We start from the raw sequence: 9,099 nt of genomic DNA, 5'->3' as shown, positions 1-9,099 counted from the left end.
GGGCTACAGTCCATAGTGAAGCAAAGAATCAGACACGACTGAAGTGGCTCATAGCTGCTGTGCTAAATGTGGTATCCTTGCCGTTAAATGTGATATCCTTGCCACTAAAAAGGCCTCTGCTACAAGGTATATAGCCATTGATTTAGAAAATGCTGTCTTTCCTATTCCAATTTAGAAAGAGGATCAGAAATAGTTCACATTCACATGGGATGAGTAATATTCATCTGCAAGACTGTCTCCCACTATCTGTCATAATATAGTCCAAAAACATCTAGACTGCCAGGTATTCCACAGAACATCACACTCTCCCATTAAATTGACAACTTCATGCTGACTGGACAGGATGATCAAGGGGTGGCTAGCATTCTGGAGGCCTTAGGATCCAGAGGGCAGGAGACAAATCCTATGGAAATTCAGAGAGTGGACACTTCCTTGAAGGTTTTAGGAATCTAGTGATTAAGAGCATATGAGAATCTCCCCTTAAAAATAAAAGACAAATCTATGCAAATTGAAATTCTTATCAAAAAGAAGAAAGTTAGGCCTCCTTGGGTTCTGTAGGTACCAAATTTTACACCAAGGCATAATGCTTTGCTCCAAATACCAGGTGAAACATACAGAGACCTGCTGTTTGAGTGACAGGATCTGCCAGGCCTTATGGTGTGGAGATGTCAGAGTCAGGAAAAGATGCACTCTGTGGAGTCTATGTCAAGCTCCAGTGGGATAATCATGATACAGTTCCCTGGAATTCTGGAGTAAGGCCATTGCCAACTCCAGCAGAAAATTACATGCCCTGTGAGAAGCATCTCCTGGTATGTTACTGGTTCTGGTGTAGAAGAAATGCTAGATCTTGGGCACTGAGTGCCCATGAATCTGAAACTTTCCATTGTGAACTGGATGCTGGCTACAGTTTTCTTTAGGGAAGGACTTAGGAATTGCTTACAGGTAGTGGCATTGCCTAATTCTTCCATAAGAGGACCCAGAAGCCTTTATTCAAGATATTGTGATTTTTCATTGTTATGGCTTATATAAAACTTCTGCTCACCAGCTCTTGACTTTTTCTGGTTTTAAAAGTTAAATAATGTTCAAATTGGCTGTCTACCTATCTTACTTCTAGGAATACCATGGTCTATTACCACTATCATAGATCTTTATGGGATGAGGCAACCTGGTTGCCACTATGTCTTTGCTGCCCATTAAGGTAATTATTTCTGCCTTATCTGTAATGGTTAAGTAGCACTACCTGGCCTCTGCTTTTCCTGACTCATTCACACAGAATCCGAAGAAAGCCTATTTTCACGGTGGAATTGACTACCGTCGACCCTGATCTAACAAGGACTGTCACCATCTAGCTTCTCAGAGATGCTGGTGGCCTCTGCACTACTGCATTTCTTGTTGCCTTTGTGAAGAGAGCCCCTGGGTTCTCTTAGTAAAGATCATTAGGTGCTGGTTTCCCTCGTATTAGGAAATAAATGTATTCTAACAGAGCCACAGTCCCTAGTTTTCTGATCTCTTCATCAAGATTCTGCCATGGCAATTCTAGCAGTTCCATCTCTTTTACTATAGGCCGTCAATGCGTCCAAGCTTCAGGGAGCCATTCCTGCAGCATGCTAGACCAGCCTGAGGTGTTCTTTCAGGACAATAAATCCTAAGTCATGAGCATGTGCTTTTGTGTTAATCAGTTCCCTCCAACACAGACTTATGTTCCGCCCCATGCCTCAGGTCCACCACCCTCAAGAGTCACTCCCACACATGTTTTTCTCATTCCTGCTGCTGCTGCTGCTGCTAAGTCGCTTCAGCCGTGTCCAACTCTGTGCGACCCCATAGACGGCAGCCCACTAGGCTCCTCTGTCCCTGGGATTGCCATTTCCTTCTCCAATGCATGAAAGTGAAAAGTGAAAAGTGAAAGTGAAGTCGCTCAGTCGTGCCCAACTCTTAGCAACCCCATAGACTGCAGCCTACCAGGCTCCTCCGTTCATGGGATTTTCCAGGCAAGAGTACTGGCTGTTGCTGCTGCTAAGTCGCTTCAGGCGTGTCCGACTCTGTGCGACCCCATAGACGGCAGCCCATGAGGCTGCCCCATCCCTGGGATTCTCCAGGCAAGAACACTGGAGTGGGTTGCCATTTCCTTCTCCAATGCATGAAAGTGAAAAGTGAAGGTGAAGTCACTCAGTTGTGCCCGACTCTTAGTGACCCCATAGACTGCAGCCTACCAGGCTCCTCCGTCCATGGGATTTTCCAGGCAAGAGTGCTGGAGTGGCTTGCCATTGCCTTCTCCGTTCTCATTCCTACCAGGATGTATTAGCTGTGTCATGCAATTAATTCAGTAAGAAGTCTATTTCCTCCCAGAGAAGGAACTATATTTTCTTGTTTAGGCTGCAACCTGTCCCTGGTTATTAATTTGGGGTAATGTATGAAGTCAGGTGATCTTTATGAGGAAAAGTATTTTCATAGGAGACACACATCATAGACCACATCTACTCTCTTCTAGTGAGAAGGAGAGAGCTGTTCCTGCTATTTGGAGAGTTTAAGTGAATCTGGGTGCTCATTTCTCAAATGTATACCTCCAAATGTCTCCATTCCATGTCTCAGGGTCTTAATCATTCTTTATCTGGGACCTCACTTTAGCATCAATAAACTGTGGAAAATTCTTCAAGAGATGGGAATACCAGACCACCTGACCTGCCTCTTGAGAAACCTATATGCAGGTCAGGAAGCAACAGTTAGAACTGGACATGGAACAACACACTGGTTCCAAATAGGGAAAGGAGTACATCAAGGCTGTATATTGTCACCCTGCTTATTTAATTTATATGCAGAATACATCGTGAGAAACGCTGGGCTGGAAGAAGCACAAGCTGGAATCAAGATTGCCGGGAGAAATATCAATAACCTCAGATATGCAGATGACACCACCCTTATGGCAGAAAGTGAAGAGGAACTAAAAAGCCTCTTGATGAAGTGAAAGAGCAGAGTGAAGAAGTTGGCTTAAAGCTCAACATTCAGAAAATGAAGATCATGGCATCTGGTCCCATCACTTCATGGGAAATAGATGGGGAAACAGTGGAAACAGTGTCAGACTTTATTTTTGGGGGCTCCAAAATCACTGCAGATGATGACTGCAGCCATGAAATTAAAAGAGGCTTACTCCTTGGAAGGAAAGTTATGACCAACCTAGATAGCATATTGAAAAGCAGAGACATTATTTTGCCAACAAAGGTCCGTCTAGTCAAGGCTATGCTTTTTCCAGTGGTCATGTATGGATGTGAGAGTTGGACTGTGAAGAAAGCTGAACACCAAAGAATTGATGGTTTTGAACTGTGGTGTTGGAGAAGATCCTTGCAAGTCCCTTGGACTGCAAGGAGATCCAACCAGTCCATCCTAAAGGAGACCAGTCCTGGGTGTTCATTGGAAGGACTGATGCTAAAGCTGAAACTCCAATACTTTGGCCACCTGATGCGAAGAGTTGACTCATTGGAAAAGACCCTGATGCTGGGATGGATTGGGGGCAGGAGGAGAAGGGGACAACAGAGGATGAGATGGCTGGATGGCATCACCGACTCAATGGACATGAGTTTGAGTGAACTCCGGGAGTTGGTGATGGACAGGGAGGCCTGGCCTGCTGCGATTCATGGGGTCGCAAAGAGTCGGAAACAACTGAGCGACTGAACTGAACTGACTGAGAATTTCATCCGGTGAAGTCAAGGCAAAACATCCAGGAGAGGAAACTATAATTAACAAAGACCGTATACACCCATGGCGTACAGTGATGGAGTACAGTGATGAGTATAGTTATGGGACTGTAGTGATTGCATGTTTTTATGGGGTTGTCGGGATGGGGTGCAGTGAGGCATCTCTCTGGGATGGCAGTATTTGGGTTTAACATGAATGTGAAGTGGGTTTGGAGAAAGATTGAAATAAGGAAACTCTAAAGGTCCCACTCTGGGCCCATGTGGGATAACAGGGGCATTGCCTGCTGAGCTGATTCCATCCCCAGACCATCCTCCCTTTGTTTCGTCAACCTGCGGGCCAGTCTCCACTTTGAGGCCATGGGGTTGCTCTGGTGCCTTCAGGGTTCCTTCAGTCTCCCATTAAGAGAATCAGAAAGTGTGCTTTTGATCTCCACTACCATGTATCAGCAGGGGTGGTTGAGTGCATGCTTTACGCCACGCCTCAGACTGGGGTCCTCTCTCATTTTTGGTTTCTCCCTCAGGGGTTATAGCAGAGCAATCTGGAGAACACTGAGAGCCCATTGAAGGCCTGTGTCTCTCTGGGGCCATCCAGGCCACTGGTCTGTGCTACTGATGGGGACATCAAGGTCCTAGGAGGTGATGTCAAGTGATTAGTCAGCTTCCAAGAAGATTATGTGATTTTTCAGATCAAGAACTGCAGAAGTCAGCCATCCTTCCCGAATCTTACTTCTGTTCCTCATTTCTTACTCCATCCTCTCTAAATGGCAAAGCCTGCAGCTTGGAGGCAGGAAATCTGGGCTCAAGTCCCAGCTATGCTGCTTTTCAGCCTTGTGATATTTGACAATTCATCCTACCTTGCAAAACTTCAGCTTCCTCATCTACAGAATGGCAATCATTGCATTAAATTAGAGAATGGCTGCAAAGCATTCAGCCTGGGATCTGATACCTACAAGGCATTCCATACATGAAAACTAGTACCATTGTTTCTTGACATATATTAGTGTCTCCCAGAGTGGAGTTCCCGAGCATCAGGGGACAGGCAACCTAGATAGAACAGGAAATAGAAGATACATGGTTAGGAAGCCATATCCTCCACAGTTCTCTTTCAATAATGGTTTTGCAGAAAAGATAGACTCAGTTTGCATGTTTCATATATACATACATATAAGATATACACACATATATAAAATAAAATATGATTATATATCTTATTAATAAGATATACATATATATGTATGGGCTTCCCTGGTGGCTCAGAGGTTAAAGCATCTGCCTGCAATGCAGGAGACCTAGGTTCGATCCCTGGGTTGGGAAGATCCCGTGGAGAAGGAAATGGCAACCCACTCCAGTATTCTTGCCTGGAGAATCCCATGGACTGAGGAGCCTGGTGGGCTACAGTCCACGGGGTCGCAAAGAGTCAGACACGACTGAGCGACTTCACTTTCACTATATATATATGTATATTGTTGTTTAGTCACTAAGTCATATCCTACTCTTTGCCACCCTATGGACTGCAGCCTGCCAGGCTTCTCTGTTCATGGGATTTCCCAGGCAAGAATACTGGAGTGGGTTGTCATTTCCTTCTCCAGGGGATCTTCCCAACCCAGGGATCAAACCCCTGTCTCTTGCATGGCAGGTGGATTCCTTACTGCTGAGCCACCATATATGTCTTGTTAATTTTTCTTTATAACAAAGAGAGAACACCCTTGTCCCTCTGGTTAATGGGAGAAAATTATGTTGTGTTTAATCTGGTAAACTCAGTCCTATTCAATACTTTAACGTCTCTTTAAGTAACATAAACTTTTTTCATGGGGAAGGAAATGGCAACCCACTCCAGTGTTCTTGCCTGGAGGGTCCCATGGACAGAGGAGCCTGGCGGACTACAGTCCATGGGGTCACAAAGAGTCGGACATGACTTCACAACTGAGCACATACACTTATTGCTAACACAACATTATAAATCTACTGTATTTCAATTAAAAAAAATAAATAAGCTTTAAAAAGTAACTTTTTCAAATAAATGCATGGCCTCTCAGATTGGCTGCCTAGCTTCCCTCCTCCTCTCCAAGGTGCAATCTGGCTGTATGCATTGGGGAAACTTATATGAGTAGAAGGGCAGAAGGAGCCTGGAGCCATTTGTAAACATCTTCTTCTTGTGATCTCCACGGCAATTTCCCTCTGCACCAGGTTTCTGGGAGGATGATGAATTTTAACATGGTGAGCTTGTGATCTGTCCTCTTGTCTTGATCAAAACCAATGGTCCTCCCCTGCTAACTCAGCCCTCACTTTAGCTCTCACCAGCACTCAGCACTGTGCTCCGCCCAGGTCATGTCATGGTTCCACTTTGTTTTCAAGCCTAGAAAACACCTCTGTGGGCCTCTTGCCCTCTTCCCACTCCAGCTCCTGGCCAGGTTCTCAATCACCTCTGAGTTCCCTTCAAAATTTTATCTGGGATCCTTCCAAGGAACAGCAGATCTGAGGGGAGTGGGAGCATCACCTGTGATTTGTCTGTCCTCTTTTATTTTGTTGTGGCCGCTGCAGGCTGGTTCAGTGGTGTGGACACACCGGAGACAGCCTCCTCCTCCTGGAGAGCCAAGCTTGCTTTGGAACTCTCTCACCTCTCATACCTCCCACTTTGGGATGTAAGTCTAAGAGAGGGACTCAAAGCAACTTGCATCAATGCCTGCCTTCCCTACCTCTGTTTCCTTCTCCTTCCCAAGGTCCACAGTGTAGGAGGGACCAAGATTCTCCTCTTGGTCCTATTTTGAGGTGCTCTATATCACACTCTTTGGCTTCACATGATGGTTGCCAGGAGAAGGGGGAGTGATTTTGTAGTATGGAAATGCAAGACACACTGGTTCACTCTTTCTAAAATACTATCCCTATTGCATTAGATATTAATGATTTCTTTGATAATTAACAGTTTTCAAGGTCAATTTAAAGGAAAATATCAAGTGAATTGATAGTAAATTAGTAGTGGGAATGATACAACTTGTAAAGTTAGGAGATCAATGGCTGAGTTGGGTATCGGAAAAAGCTGTGTTGAATACATGGGTAGAAAAGACCTCCTCGAGGAGTAAGGCAGTCATGTACACAACTCATTAACAAGCAGGAGGGGTGGAAAAAGCAGAGCGTTTGGTTGTTCAGGAGAACCTAGGAAAGCTTCTTGAGAGAGATGGCCATTGAACTGGACTTTAAAGGATAAGAAGCTAGAGACGAAAGACTTCCAAAATGTGTGTGCGGAGATGTGACAATAGCAACAGTACAAGTGAAGACACTTTTCCAACCGTTGAATGAGCACTGGTATAAGGTGTTAATATTATTTCTGACTGGATGGAGGGACAGAATTGCAGGGCAACAAGACTCTTTCTGGAGACAGTGAGGGAGGGCCAGAGGAGGGAGATAGTCTAAGAAGGCTCAAGATTATAGACAAAATGGACATTTCAGACCCTGGGTGGGAAGGCCAGGGGAGATGCCATTCTGAGCTGGCAAAGTTTGTGCCTCAGAGTCAATCACTTATCCGATCAGCAGCCTTCTTCCTCTCCTTGGAAACCTCTCTGCCTTTCCACCCTGTTCTGGGTTCTTCTAGCATCACAGAAACCTCATTCGTACTGGAGTCTCTAGAATTTATAATCCTTAAATGTCTTCTCAATTCTCATAACATGGGAGACTGAGGCCTGGAGAAAAAGGTTTAGATTCTGATCTAGCAAACACTGCTGACCACCTACTATACAGTGCGGGCATTAAGCTAAATGCTTTGATGTCTAAAATGGCCTAGTTCTCTTGAACCTATTACAACAAACAAAACATGAATTAAGGTATTTGTAGGGACTTCCCTGGTGGTCCAGTAATTAGGAACTCATCCTGCAATTCAGGGGACAGAGGTTCAATCCCTGGTCAGAGAACGAAGATCCTATATGCCACAGAGCAACTAAGCCTGTGCACAGCAACTGCTGAGCCCATGCACTCTGGAGCCCGTTTGCCACAGCTAGAGAGTCCATGTGCCATCATGAAAGATCCTGCATGATGCAACAAGATTCCGTGTGCTGCAACTAAGACCCAACACAACCTAATAAAAACTTTTTAAAAAGGTGTTTGTATGCCTCATGTTAAACCAAAATAAGTAAACCATGCAGACAAGCTGGAAACGTTTTCGATATTCTGGCCCCATCCCCCATTCACCTCCCAGGATTTATGGTCACCTACATGTGGGCAATTTGAACACTAAAGACTCCTGAAATTAGCAGTCCCTCTCTTCCTTAACCCTGGTCCCCAGTGGTTCTCATCATGCATAGGGATTACTGGCCACAGGTGTTCACCAGATTTCAGAGACAATTTGAGGGATTTTCAAGGTTTATTTGAACCATGTGGGGTTTTTGCTGAATTAAGAATCAAACCCTCACATAAGACTCCACTGAAGTCCCTTTTCCACAATCCTTAGTGCTGTCAGTGGCATAGCAGAAATGCAGTTGCAGCTGGGAAGGAAGACATTATTTACTGGAGGACTTCATATCCACAAAAGTTTATGGAGCACCTGATGAGCAAAGTACCTCAGGCAGCCCCTTGCTCTGACCTCAAGGATGACCTTACCTGCTAGTGCAGAGTTCTGTATCTGGCTCATAACTCCTCTGTCTCTTTTAGGAGGTGACTATTCTAGGAAACTTCCCTTGCTTCTCAAACCCACTATTGCTGTTGTTAAATTCCTTCCCTGCATCTCCAGGGGGTGGGGCAGAATAATGCACTTTTCAACAAGTGCCCCTGATAATTCTGACCCCACTGGCCCAGCCCCAAATATTTGGGAAGCTCTATCCTGAGTCCTTAACCCTATGTGAGGTATGGAGCCTGTGAGGGGCAGGATGGTGATGATCCTGGGTTCTGAACTGGATTATCCATGACCCACCAGTACTGCAACAAGAATCCAGAATGCTGATGACTGGTCCCAACAGAATGGCTTATAATAATTTCACTCCCTAGGTTTGTCTCTTTATATTTACTGTGGGGAGCCTGGATCTAGATTAGGATTGCAGAGTCTTCATCCACAACACAACTCAAGCCAGTAGAAATGCTTTTGGGCTCACATGGTGATTTTTTTTTTTTTTTTTCCAATTGAGGCCACATTTAAGAGTTGAGAAGTATCATAGACTTCTAGTTTGGCCTACATTCCCATGAACTAAAAGTTTACTGGAGTGGGGTAGTCATTGCCCCTTTAAACAGAGCATGTACTGTCTGGTTTCCACGGTCCCTACCGTTCCCTGTTGGCTCTCCTGGCCAGCTTCATTCACTGCTTGTTTGCTGCCTTCCTAGCCTCTGTAGGCATCTGAGTTGAGATGCACCCATAAGTTCCCAAAGGTACTTTCTGCCTCTACCATCCTGTGACTCCAAAGCCTATCAAATTATCTCCAAACGCTCC

General features: G+C 45.0%; 1 non-coding gene across 1 annotated transcript; it reads left to right on the top strand.

Moving 5' to 3' along the window:
* The first annotated feature begins 4,931 nt into the window (after positions 1-4,931).
* On the top strand, positions 4,932-5,003 carry TRNAC-GCA. The gene has a single exon. It is a non-coding gene; the product is annotated as a tRNA-Cys (tRNA).
* The last annotated feature ends 4,096 nt before the right edge of the window (positions 5,004-9,099 follow it).

This window comes from Oryx dammah, unplaced genomic scaffold (genome assembly GCF_014754425.2).
Source record: "Oryx dammah isolate SB20612 unplaced genomic scaffold, SCBI_Odam_1.1 HiC_scaffold_13, whole genome shotgun sequence".
Classification (NCBI taxonomy): domain Eukaryota; kingdom Metazoa; phylum Chordata; class Mammalia; order Artiodactyla; family Bovidae; genus Oryx; species Oryx dammah.
This window is presented reverse-complemented; position numbering and strand designations above follow the sequence as displayed.